Source organism: Pipra filicauda, unplaced genomic scaffold (genome assembly GCF_003945595.2).
Source record: "Pipra filicauda isolate LSUMZ 115617 unplaced genomic scaffold, ASM394559v2 scaffold429_size647294_pilon, whole genome shotgun sequence".
Classification (NCBI taxonomy): Eukaryota; Metazoa; Chordata; class Aves; order Passeriformes; family Pipridae; genus Pipra; species Pipra filicauda.
In genome coordinates, this window is record NW_024104564.1 from 188,434 (window position 1) to 202,836 (window position 14,403).

Genomic DNA, 14,403 nt, shown 5'->3' on the forward strand with positions numbered 1-14,403 from the left:
TCTTTTCTGTCTCATATGGAAAGTGTCTGAAATTTCATTTTGATTAGGTTTGATAGATCACAGTTGGCAATGTCCGTCAATAAATGTTGCCTTGCTAGAAAAGCATCACAAGCAGCACAAGCAAGTTTGTATCTTTAAAGAATGATTTTGTACTGTGTGAAAATGAAGAGCTACTCTCTGGAAACCTGATCAACAAGACCTGTGTTGCATCACGCTGGCAGAATCGTTTTTACTTTTTCTTCTTCCACCAGTTTTTTTTATCATTTGCCTCAGGGAAAGTGTAGGTACTAAACAGAGAGGTATTGTAGGTGTGTAAGCAGGAAGGAAATGATATCCACAGTCTGCTGTCTCATCCTCAGCTGCACTCAGTGACCCACATAATTTTCTATTTTTTTCTTCTTTTCCCAGTTAAAATAGTAGCTTTCTCTCAGCCTATCAGTAACAGCACTTGCCAAAATTCAGTTAACCTACATAACACTTGTGTTTCCCTTCATGAGCTCTATTCAACTCTTGATGAAGGCCGAGATGCATCTCTGGGTGCAGCCCAGGCAGTTTGCAGCTCTATTTTGTCTATGAATATACCATTTTTAAACTATGTGTTCCTGTTTTTTCTCCCAGTCCTTTTTGCTCAAATGCTTATAAACATGATTTTTAGACCTGCTTCCGACAACAAGTGGGAATAATTTGCAAACTATTTCACTTTATTTTTCTTGTGCCAGGACATCTTGGTTTGAAATGTTGCTGCAAGCAGAATTCTAAACAGGACTAAAGGGGCATTTTTGTCTCACGAGAGCTTCTGTGAACAAGGCACTATTACGCATTAACAGCATTTCAGCATTGTGTGATCACAGAGGCACCAACTTGGCCCTGTTATAGGTAAATAAACCAAATCAAAATATAGCAGCAAAATTTATTGTAAGATTTATATAAAGTGCGGATAAGCAAATCAGCGCTCTGGGTGGCCTGGAGAGACCCCTGCTCTCCAACGGCCCACAAGCTCAATAAAAACAAACAGTAACTTTTATACTTTTTCAACTCCCCTCCCATAGTCACTTGTTAGCTCTTGATTGGGCTTGAGTTCGCGGGCTTCGTTCTGGTTGATTCTGTTGTAGGCCTGTTTTAATTGCCAGGGACTTTCCATTCAATAGTTTTAATTAGCCCAATGTCCTTGGAGCTGAATATGGGAATGGTATCCAGATGATCCAGATGTTCTCCTTGGCTCTTCTTTATCATCTTTATCCTTGACCCTCTGATCCTTGTTCTCTTCTTTTCTAATGAGTACACTTAAACAATATTTTTAGAAAAACAGGATATAGTATACATGCTCAGTAAAGGAAAATACTTTATCTTTGCCAACTAGAGAACTGCCAGTTGCGGAATAGTCAACTTATAATAGTAACACAGCAGTTAACTATTCCGCAGCTTACAACTCCCCAGTTCCAACCAAGCATTAGCTATAATATACAGAAGGTACAATATATAGCTTTTGACGAGCAAATTATTTTATCATTGCTTACTTATTACAGCCCAAACAAATGCAGTGCAAAGTGTAGTAACCTCTTAGTTAAATGTGCACATCAACAGAATCTCTCTTGAGAAGAGTAGTCAGAAGTAGCCTCTCAGGGCAGAGCCCAGTGGAGCACAATCAATCCCTTTCTTCCCTGGAGCTTTTCCTTGTGTCTCACAGTGCTTGAGGTACTTGGTGACCTCTCTAAGCAGAAAAAGTTTTGAGGAGCTAAAAACTGTCCCCACCTGGAGACAGGTTTACAGGAAAATAATTTAAAAACTCATGTTTAAAACATGCTTTCCTTGGAAAGAAGAGAGTTACAGATAATAAACTTATGTGTAGATATAGTTTCATAAACATAAATGTGTTTTCTAGTCTTTTACTTCTGATAATTGTTCTTCAGCAATGAAAATATAAATACTTCAAAAAGCTGACAGCTGCTGGTGTCTTAGTTATTTAGGATTGTTATTCAGGATTAAATGCATCATTCTTTCGTTATCAGGTTAAGGTTCCTCCCAAATTTTCATATTTATTTTTCTGTTGCTGTTGTCAGATGGTCTTAAAAATGAGCCAAGTCACTCCAAATCATGAGAAAACAAACATAAAAACTTCAAGGTTTTTTCTGCATGGTTAGCAAAGGCAACTCATTTTAGACTTTTGCAGAAGTCCTGAGACCAAGAATCATAGAATCATAGAATCATAGAATGGTTTGGAATGGAAGGGGCCTTAAATATCATCCAGTTCCCAACCCCCTGCCATGGTCAGAGACACCTTCCACTACACCAGGTTGCTCATCCAACCTGGCTTTGAACACTTCCAGAGATGGAGTATCTACAAGAGAATTTGTTCAGGTGACAAAAAACTTGTTCAGAAAAATATATTGCATGGACTTTTGGGTTCAGAAGCTGCAGTTATTAGGTAAGAAAGCCGTCTGAAGCTGAGACTGGCATTGTTGTACTGCTGGTACTACTGTCTTTGTAAAGCACAAGAAGAAATCACTGATGGAGAACTGTGGTCCCATTAAAGTTGTGCATTGTTAATCCCAATTTCTGCCACACTAATTCTTCTCAGAACTACTGTGATGAATGAAAATTTAGGATTTATCATGTCCAAAGTTATTTTTCAGATCCCGATCTTCATGCCTGCTGCCTGTAAGAGGAAAAATGAAATCCATAGTTACTGACAGAAGGTGTATTTTTCAGGTTTTAGGCTAAAGACACCACTCTGGTAGGATGAAAATTAATGTTAGAGTTAAATAAATAAAATTTGCTATGTATTCTTATCAGATTATCACAGACTTCCTAAATGTTGGCCATGCCTAAACGGGGAGATAATCAAGGGAGTTTAAAATTAAGCCACTAAAGAGTACTGTAACTGTAGGGTCCAAGGGTTTTTGGTATTTGGGGGCAGTTATGAATTGATTTCTATTAGTGCAACCATATTTTTTTATATTTTCTAAAATCTGTGTCTGACTTTTCTCTAACTCAATAATAGCACTTACTAGTTTTTATTTACATTTACAGCCTTTCAAAATGTTTTCTCTCAAGCTTCTTTCAATGTCCTTCATTCCTACAGAGAATTTTCCCATTTAATATAAAGATGAAGAAATTAGTGCTGTTTTGAGCTGGAATTCTCCCCTTTCATGGAAAGGTTTGTGCTTTTCTCTCTTCTTCACTGACAAAACTCCACTGCTTTTCATGGTTTTTGCTTGTGAGCTTTCCTCCAATAAAATAACTTCTTTTTGATTCAATCTAACTGAAAAGGTTCTATGTAGATTCAGTGAGTTCAAGACTCCTCTCAAATAGCAAGTTAATAATAATCACTGTGATTAATGTCAGTATGTCTCAAGATATATAGTTAATATATAATGTAGCACATTTGTTGCATGATCTGAACAATGTGTCATTCTTATATCTCACAAGTTTCTTGCAATCTGAATTTACAGCAAAATAGAACTCTGTAATTATTGCTATAATAAATTTAATTATTATTCAGAACAATACATTTTTTCCCGAATGTGAGAAAACAAAAATCTTCCAATGTTGTTACATATTTCTCAGTAAAACCTGTGGTGTATTGAATGGTTAAAAGTAGCATGTGCTGCATCAGGGAGGTCACTCTTGGGCACTGATCAGCTCAGCCCAACTAGAACTGTCTTCATTTCCTTTGTATTAATTGTTTTAAGGTCAAAAGTCTTGAATAGTTTTTCCAGAGTGATCTGAATTCTCGAAGAGGCAGATAGGTCTATAGGTTTGCCAAGTATGATTTATTTTCATATTTGTGGCACTTAATGGTTTCTGTAAATTTCAATTTGTGTTAGATAATCTATATCAGCTTCAATTTACATCAAATTTGCTGGTACATGGTTGTCTCTTTATGGTTAGGGGAATTAATAATCTGAAATTACCAGACACTCATATTAATCAAATGCCTTATTACAAGTAGAATGACTCTAATTATCATACATACAAGATAAAAGAAATGCTAATTGCCTTGGTTTGGAGCAATTATTCAGTAGTTATCTAGACAATGACAGTATAGGCACTGTTATAGCTTCTTTATCATTCAGGTAATACTGTTCATGGGAGCTGCTCTTCTTGTCTAAACTGGAATTACTCCAGATAGTTTTGTACTTTAAATATTATACTAATTTTAGTAACATCTATCTCTTAGTGTGTATATCTGCATGCACATCAATTATGTACATAATGTAGGAAACTATGAGTTTCTATAACTTATAAAAGCATTTTCTTGAATATCTTGAACAATCTATGTAGATTTTTTTTAGTTAGATAATAAAACATAATCTAATGTATTTTTAATGTTTTCAACTTTATTTTTGTGTTTCTAAGACAGTAGCACTTTTTTTATAATATTTCTCCTTTTTCATTAGCAATGGTGTACTACTGAAAAATAACAAATTATAGTTCAAATTAGATGGTCTATTGTGTGTTTACTCCTCTAGATTATTGTTTTCTATCCCACGTGAACTGTGATTATTATATTTAGTTTTTTTCAGATAAAAGACCTGGATTATGTTACTAAGGATGCAACTTGCATCTCTTCTGAAAACAGAACCCCCCAATTTTCTATAAAGGATTCTGGTAATGCAGTATAGCAACCATTTTCTATGTTAAAATCAACTATAAATTGAACAGTTTATAGTGGTTTGCTACATTAGCTGGATAAATCATAATGGAAATACTTTCAGTATTGGTAGTTACAAAATGCAACATATTTGTTCTGTTCTCGGTCAATCCTCTTTTATAATAAATGGCAAAGTTTTCTTTTGTTTTCTCTCTTTTATTCCTTAAAGATAGGGAAAAAAGAAAGGAGGTCATGAAAGGGAACAAATGTGTCCCTCAAATTATGTAATTTATTTCTTTAAACAAAAATTGAACATTCTTTTTCCAAAAATACAACAAGCAAGTTTGATGAGTCCAGACAATAAGTGTGATTGCATGTGATTTTCTGAAGCACAACCTTGTGTTGTGCTATGATTTTATGTCTTCAAAAAGGCATTTTAAAAACATTCCAGATATTTCCATGTAACTTTTCCTGATATATTTCCCTGCGAAATAATTTCTAACATAGACTGATCAATCTGTGTATTAAATAGTTAAGTCTAATACCCTGTAGTTTGAAAGTTTCTGATATTTTCGTGTGTACTGTTGTCATTATACTGCCTTGTCCTTGGAAGAAGGAACCAATTGGGAAATCCTGAATCAGTAACATCACTCCCTTTTCTTACATTAACTAGAACTCAGGTCAAGATAGCAAAAGAAAATATTAATATTTGTACTATTCACTTTTTAAAAAAATATTTTGGTTTAATATTTTTTCAGTCCGAAAGTCAGAGTTTCTAAAAGATTGGATTACATGTTTTGATAATGTAAGAAATCAGAATCTTGGGACATTTCTCCCTCCTCTTACTCCTCTATTCATCACTTTTTTCAAAACTGTTCATGTATTTTGGAGCTTGGTAAATGGTTCACTCTGTCCAGTGCTCATTTAGAGCTTTTCTTTGCTGTCTTGTTTCAGTCAAATTGTTCACTGCTATTTTAAAATAGTACATCAAGCTTCTGACTCTAGTGTTGAATAAGTAAGGTTTTTATATTTTTGCTTAATGTCTTGGATTAGAATAAATCTAAATGGTCCTGAAGATTGCAATGACTTTGCTACTCATGGAAATATCAGGTTAGAAATTATGCTTACAGAAGTTGTGGGCACAAGCAACTCCTATTTGATGTTTCTCTAGGTCATCACCAGATATATCCAATGTCACAGTCTCCTTGAATATTCCACTCCAATATATGGTTACCCCTTGAAATTAGGTAAAGTGCATTTACCTTTTTGGTTTTTTTTTTCCCCAGAAAATTAATTCTTAATTTTTTTATTATTTATCATTAAGTTTGGAAGCATCTTCCCTGTTAACAGCTTCTTAAACTCTTCAGTCTTACCAGTCCTGCCTTGTCCCTGCTCTCCTGTATCTCCTTTTTTGTAGAACAAATAAAATCACTTCTTTCAACCTCCCTGCTGAGGTCGCATTTTTCCAAACCTCTTAATTTGTTGGTTCTCCTCCAAAAACAGTCAGATTTATCCTTGTCTGTCCTGAAGCTCTGTTCCTAGTGCTGGATACAGAAAATGCTCCAGGTGAGGACCTTTCTTATTGTGTCCAGAAGATGGAATAAAATTTGTGCTGCATGCTGACAGAATCTCAATGTTATTGAATATTTTGCTTGGTCAGCTGCAGTTCCTAGGTTTTTCTCATTTGTTTGGTTTTGGTGGGGTTTTGGATTTTTTTTGGTAATGTCATTGATCTACAATTATGTTGTTTAATTCTATCTTAGTGATTTTCTTCAAATTCCTCAAAATCTGCAGAACCCAATTTAAAATGCCCTGGACTGAAGCACTGATGCCTATTTTTTGTGCTCTATGTGCCTTACAAATACCTTAAATTCCACCAGTAGTTTTCAAACATTTTAATTTTTACATACCTTAGAACACAAGAAAACAAACAGGGGGTGAAAAAAGGTACCATGGTGGGGCGTGTTCTTATGTTCCTCTCAGCCTTGCAACTTAGGGTGTGCACTCCTTTATATTCAGAGACTTTCTGAATCTAATCCATGCTCCCTGAGAGGCTGCAGACCACCAGCTGCATACCATGTACTGAGATAGTTATGAAATAATTGTGACTCAGTGCCTGTGTCAAAGCTTTGTAGAAGTTCTTTCTACCCTCTGAACTATTCAATCAACCTTTTCAAAAGGAGAATGAGATTGACATATTAAATGGATAGAAAACGTCCTTTAGTATCAGAAGCAAGGTTTTTGTTTTTTTTCTTCTTCTGTCTTTTCCTATTTTGTCCTTTTGCCTCATGAATAGATGTTTGTTTCAATTCCCTGAGTACTTATCCTTGCATAATTCTTCAGAATTCAAAGATTCACTTTTATCAGCTTCATCACTTGCCAATTTAGAAGCATTTAACTTACCTAAATATTCTTTAACCTATCTGTTGCCCATTTTGCATTTCTTGATCCTTTCTGCTAACTGTAACTGTGCCTGGCATTTGTTCCAAATTCAACTTTTTAGCAAAAATTAAAGGAAAAAAAGGCATTAAATGTTTCAGATTTCCATTATTTGCTCTCCTTGCATGGTAAGTAACAGGCCTGTGCCTTCTTGTGTTTTTCTCTTATGCCAAGGGTGTTTATAGAACCTTTTCTTTCTGCCTTTGTCCCTTGATAGTTGTGATTCATTTAAAGCCTGAGTCATCCTGTTTCTGTGTCTATGCCCTCCTACTGTCCTTTTCTACTCATCATTAGCAACATGTCCCAGTTCCAACTCTTTGTACCATCTCTCTCAGATTTCCAGATCATTGAAGAGCCACAGCACAGTGACCATCTGAAATAAATCTTCTTTCTGATACATATGAAGAACTTTAGGGCTGTTTTGGACCCACGTATGCATCTTCTAGTAGTTTGGGTGATGCCTTTTGTTGCTGCAATTGCTGAATATTTCTTACAGTTCTTATTTATGGAGAATTCAGACTGTTTTCCCCTAAAATATAACCCCAGATAATTATCCAGATCTCACCTGGTCATCAAGAGGGTGGCAGTAGGTTTGTTTTCACTCATGAAGTCGTAAACTAGCCTAAAACTTCAACTAAAGGAACTCTAGTTTTATACAAATTATTCGTGATGCTATGTATTCTGATTGTTAGAAGATAGAGGTTGGTATTTTCTAAAAATTCGGTTCTTTAGAAGTGCTTCAAAATAGAAAGCTGAAGCCTTCAAAGAAAATTCTGAATTACAAACACTGGATAATTCTGAGCTTTTTTATTTTGTTTTTTTCATGCTCCTTAGAAGTGAGCTTTGGACTCTGCTCTTTATTGAAATGATGCAGTCTATGAAATCTATGCATTTTACTGATTTTAAATAAATGCATAGCAGTGCAAAAAGACAATGCATAAAAGCACATGTACTGTTTTTTGCTGATTCATTAATATAAAGGTGTGGTAAGATGTGCAATCACAAAGTAGTTTTATACCAGTCTCTAGATGCCTTATAGTTTTATTTCTATTGATGCCCCTAATGGTTTTTTATTTTTCTAATATTGGTAAGCCTTATAAGTTTTATAAGTAGATTTTAAAAGCAGCAACCCTCCCTCCTTTGTCCCTTGTCCCTTTCCCTTTCTCTCTAGCACCCTTGTTTACACATTCCTTAGCCCTCTTACCCCATTCTATGCTCCCTATATCAATCCTACTCCTGAAACCAGTAGAAATGTTTAGTCTTTTGTCAAGTCAAGGCCTAGATTGTTGGCAGAACAGCATATCAGGGCCTAAACCACAGAACACGGTCAAAAACTGGGTTACTATGTACCCTTTGTGCTCTGAGGGAGATGAAGATGGGATGAACAGAGGGTCCTGAAATGCACCCCAGACCCATTTTCAGGGGATGGACCTGGGGCGGACCAGAGTAAAGGCCACAGGGTGGACACATCTGGGATTGGATGGAGGGTATTATAAAATGTAACCTCTCGGGCACAGGGGCGTGCGTCTTGCAACATCTTAGCCTTGGCAAAATAAACCCTTTCTTATCTCACCCCTAATTAACTGCTCCGGGAGATTTTTCAGCACATAAATCCCACGGCAACACTATTAATTAAGACTTTTTTTTTTTCCCAAGAACACACCTAATTTTAAAAGTGATCTTGTAAAGTTTCCAGCTAAAACATGTCTTTCATTTTTAAACAGGAAGGGACAAATTATTTCTCATGTGTGTCCATGAAATTGGTGTAGATATTTCTAAGAGACCTGTGAGGGCTGTTTTCTGCCAGTAGAGCTGTGTAAGCTATGGAGAGCAATATGGTTCTGAATCCTTTGGGCATCCCAGTTCAAGGCTAATTTGGAGCAAATCCTGTGAAATCCAAGGATAAGATATTTTTGCTTTCTTATAGTGAATGTAACTTGGTAAAGACTTAAGACTTACACAAACTTGATCACAAGCAAATCAGCTGAGCTGTGGCAGTATTTTATGTATGTGCTCAGCCTGCAGGAAGACATCCTTATTTATGAGCAGGTGAGGAGAGGTCAGATATATGCACATGAACAATTGAAGTTGAAATGATGTATGTCAACTTGCTAAATGTTGCAAGAGTGCTGATACTGATGGAATCAAACCATAAAATAGTCCCCATCCCCTTCAGCTGTGTGGTGGTTTCACTCTAGGCCTTCCTGGAGACCAGCTTGTAACCAGGAAGGAACTAGGAAAGTGATCACGGAAGTATTCCATGCTATTCCTTTACGTAACTTGAGGTATAAATAAAGCCAGCAGGAGGGACCTCCCTCTCTTCCTTTCCGGCGAGGTTCGAGAACGGTGGGTCCCTGTCTCGGTCTGGCTTATCTGGAGCCGAGGCCTACAGTGACTGCTGTTATCTGCCACCCGTGAGGGGAGAGCCAAGGGCCGTGTCTAGCCATCCTGCCTGTTTGAAGGGAAGTGGTGAGATTTTTGCTAGTTTGCTTTCAGTTGGCTGGTTGACTTGCTCGGTCCTTGCCCCTTTTTGTCCTTCTCCCTTCTCCCTCCCCCTCTTCCCTTTTTGGAGAGCTGTTTGGGATTTCTGGAGTTGTGGTGTGTGGTATTCTCATTTTGTGTATCTGTCTCATATGTAAAATATATATATATATATATATATTTTTTGCTATAGCTTTGGCTGTTTGGGTTCTTTCTTTTCTCTTCCCTCTCTGGGAGGCGGGTCCTTGTTGTTGGGTTTTGGGGGCTTGGAGGGAAGCCAGCTTGAAACTTGCACAAGCTGTCTCTAATGTCCTTCAATTTTCTGCATTTGAAGGGGATAGATTGCAAATATTTTCTATATTTTGAATTTCCTTGCACCTGCATAAATCAACAATCCAGAGCTGCTTTTTGTTTTCTCGTAGGTCAGAGACAATATTTTCCTCAGGCTCTGCAAACAATATTTAAATCAAACCCAAGCATTCAGTCTTTGATTTTTTCTGTTTCTGACCTACTAAAACAGCTGTTGATTGAATTTGGAAAAGAATTTTGATTAGAGGAACCAATATCAATAAAACCCCTTATGGGAAGGGGGAGGGAGAAAGCTTAAATTGGTTAGAGGACAAGCACTGGGCCCTATCAGGCAGTGTGATACATTAGCCAGTAACGCTTGGTGATAGACCCAGAGTGCACAGAGCTAAACTGTCAGCCCTCCTTGAAGGGACACTTGAAGGGTGGCTGCATTTGCCATGTTCCATCTGACAAAATGTATTTGCTGTTTAATATAGAACTCTGCTCTAGTAGCAGAAAAGGACCTTTAATACTACATTAGTGAGAAAGCACTGAGTATCCAGTTCAATAAAATGGATTTTTTCCTACTTTACAAATAAGATGAGAAAGTAGGTAATGTGTCACTTGCAACTTTTGTTGTGTGACTAGAAAAATCTTCCTTTTTTTAAAATGAATAAGAGACTGAGAACTTTTTGTTATTTTAAAGATTCTTCCCAAAGTGTTTTCATGGTGAAAATTATTCCAAGTTATTCTGAAGCTTCCGGGTTCTCTTTCCCTAACAAGTACTGCCTGTAATGACAGATCATGAGATCAGCAGGTAGTCACAGCCAGTCATTCTTCTCCTGATGCAATAGGAGGGAATGATCTTGTAGTGCAGGATAACGAGGGAGGAATGAAGGACTTCAAAGCTGAGCACCTGTTTGCCACAAGAAGAAAGCTGTCGAAAACTGAGCTGCTTTTTAAGCAGATGTGTGATATGTTTGCAGTTATATTTTGACTGTAATTGTATCATTGTAGGTTCCACCTCCATCACTTTTCTGAGCCAAAACTACTAAAGTTAACAAGATTATTTTCAGCTGACACCAACATGAATTGGTGCAGTTCATCATGCAGAGAAGTGCACTGTTAAATCAAGAGCAAAGCACCCAGAAACTTATTTTGATGTTTTATATATATCATCATGGCTGGGCTTCGCGAACGAAGATTCGGGAAGGGCTCTACCCACATTTGTTACAAGCACGCTGGTGGCTAAAGAGGCCAATACGAGATAGACACGTCCGGTTGCAAAAGGCACAGCAGAAAGACTCCTTAGCTGGTATATTCTGCAAGGCATGATTCTTTCTGCATTGTCTTTTCTCCTCAAGAGTGATCCTGTGTGCTTTCTCAAAAGCATCCGCAGCGTTATAGATGGTGTGTCTCCAAACCTCCCGATTTGAGGCCAGAGTAGACCAGTTATGGTGATCAATATGGCCAAGGCTGAGATGTTGTTTCAGGGAGTCCTTGTATCTTCTCTTTGGGGCTCCTCTCTTGTGGCAGCCGGTGGCAAGTTCACCATAAAGCAAGATCCTGGGGAGGTGGTGGTCCTTCATCCTGGAGATGTGTCCTGCCCAACGCAGCTGTGTTCTCAGCAACATGGCCTCAATACTTGTGGCTGCTGCTTGTTCTAGAACAGATGTATTGGTCACATAATCTGACCAGGGGATGTTTAGGATTGTATGGAGGCAGCGCTGATGGAAGCGTTCTAGGAGTCGCAGGTGGTGGCGGTAGATGACCCATGATTTGGATCCATATAAGAGAGTAGACAGCACTATGGCTCTGTAAACACTGATCTTTGTACTTTTCTTCAGGTGTTTATTTCGCCAAACTCTTTTATGAAGCTTTCCGAAGGCACTGTATGCCTTTGCTAGCCTGTTGTCTTCTCCCCATCAATCTTACCATCCAAGGAGATGAGGCTACTTCGGTAGTTAAACTGCTGGACTGATTTGAGCTCTGATTGGCCAATGGTGATATGGGGATGATGGAAGACTTCCCGAGGTGCTGGTTGATGGAGAACTTCTGTCTTCTTTAAGCTGACTTCCAGCCCAAAGAGCTCAGCAGCGTCTGCAAAGCAGGATGTTAAACGCTGCAGGGCTGCTTCTGTGTGGGCAACAAGGGCGGCGTCATCAGCATAGAGCAGCTCCCGGACCAGATGGTTTAAGGTCTTAGTGTGGGCCTTCAGTCACCTTAAGTTGAATAGGCTTCCATCAGTACGGTATCGAATGTAGATACCGTCCTGATCATCGAGGTCTGCCATGGCCCTTTGGAGCATCCTGCTGGAAAAGATTGTGAATAGGGTTGGTGCGAGTACGCAGCCTTGTTTCACACCATTAGTTATTAGAAAGGGCTCAGAAAGTGCATTGCCATATCTGATTTGGCCATGCTGATCCTCATGGAGTGAGATGATCATTTTAAGGAACTTGGGGGGACAACCCAAACGTTCCAAAATCTGCCATAGACCTTTTCTGCTCACAGTATCGAAAGCCTTGGTGAGGTTGACAAAGGTTACACAGAGACCTTTGTTCTGTTCCCTACACTTCTCTTGCAGTTGTCTGAGAATGAACACCATGTCTGTGGTGCTCCTGTTGGCTCTGAAGCCACACTGACTTTCAGGTAGAATTCCTTCAGCTATAGCGGGTATTAGTCTGTTCAAGAGTATTCTTGCCAGGATTTTGCCAGCAATGGAGAGCAGAGTAATACCATGGTAATTTGAGCAATCTGATTTAATTCCTTTCTTCTTATACAAAGTGATAATGACTGCATCACGAAGGTCTGATGGGAGTTTGCCTAGTTCCCAACAGCACACCACAAACTCATGAAATTTAGCATGGAGTGCAAGGCCCCCATGTTTCCAGACTTCGGGTGGAATTCCATCAATCCCAGCTGCCTTGCTGATTTTCACTTGCTGTATGGCCTTGAAGGTTTCTCCTAAAGTGGGGGCAGTATCCAATTCGTATTTCACTATATATATATATACATATATATCTCATGTATATGGAAAGTAGGCTTATAAATGAGTGTCTATCACATGAACACACCACACAAGAACATGTGAAAATCCCTACCAAAGAGTTAACATAATTGTTTAAAACTGTGCACAATTTCATGACAGATTATAATTTCTCTGCAAATACTGTTTGAATCACCTGGAGCCCTTAATTCTATGGTTTCGTAAGTTTAGTAGAGATTAAGCTATGGTATTATATGTGGGTATAATCTCATGGGATGATTTATTTATAAGCAAAAGACATGTCCCCCATTTGGAAAACATTCACATTTATGGTGATTCCCTTGGATCAGAGACCTTTTCTGTGGAGAGTTTCTCCCTCTCCAGTCAGGGACCATAATCACAGAAAATTAATGTCAAGTTCTGTGAGGTCTTCTTGGAGACGAAAAATAAAAGGCTTTGTACCTTCTGGGAAACACAAAATATTCAAATTTTAACACCCTTTATAAGCTCCTTCTTGTCAGGAACTGCAAAAATATTTTTGTCTGTTGAATCAGAAAGCCTGGAAAAATCCAGGCAGTGTCTTGTGATAACAGAAGTTATTAACTGCAGCAGTGCAGAATAAAATGTATGACTGAACAGTGTTCATATGTGCAGATACTTTATACAAGCTTCATTTTCTTACTTTTGATTCTTATACCAGTCCTATATTTAAGCAGAGTATGTTTTTGGGAGCATGAGTAGTATTTAGATTTCCAATCTCATGTTTGAGCCTGTCCTGCCTTTTTTAAAATTTGCATACTCCTTTTGTAATTTTTTTCCCTCTGTTGCTCACACACATAGATATCTTATTTTGCTTCTAATTTCTTGTTTGACATTAATTTTAATATTATAGGAAACTTGGGAAAGATCTTTTGCTTAAATTTTTCAACTGCTTCATTCCAAATAAAAAGGCAGGTAAAGATTTGTGATGCAGCAACTACAGATGCTGTTTTTGTGTAGGGGACTCCTATAGATGGGCATAACTCAGCATCTACTATTCAAAGCAGAAGCCAGAAGTTTGTAGAGATGGGTATTAATGGCTAGACCTGACCATTTATTGCAGGATATTCAGTGGTCATTCCATCCTTAGCCCGTGTCCCTGTGGTGACTGTGATTTGGATATCAGAAGTAGAAGGTTTTAATTAATCTTTGTGTTTAGCAACCATTTCTTTTCTGTTTTTCTTGACTAGGAAGACAATGTAATTGAGATTCAGCAAAGGAAACAAAGATGAGGTGTTAAAAAAGATTCTGAACATTAGAAGTGGCACATTTACACCTTTTAGGATAATTAATTACTTGCTTATTAGCTTTTTTCTTCCTGATAGCTGTGGGAAATTCAGTGAACTCATGGAACTCCTTACTACATTTTTCGCTTATTCCTTAGAAATTGTGCTTTTATCCACCAAGTGTTAGATGTTTTCTCTCCTGCACTCCATTATCTGTGTTTACAAGCAGATGCTGCAATTCAGAACAGCCTGAGGTGTAATTTCCTCGCAAAAAACCCACCTGTGTTGTCCTTTAAAGATTGGTAAACAGTGCTGTACAAAGCTACTGCCAGTTTTCCTGCCTGAATTAA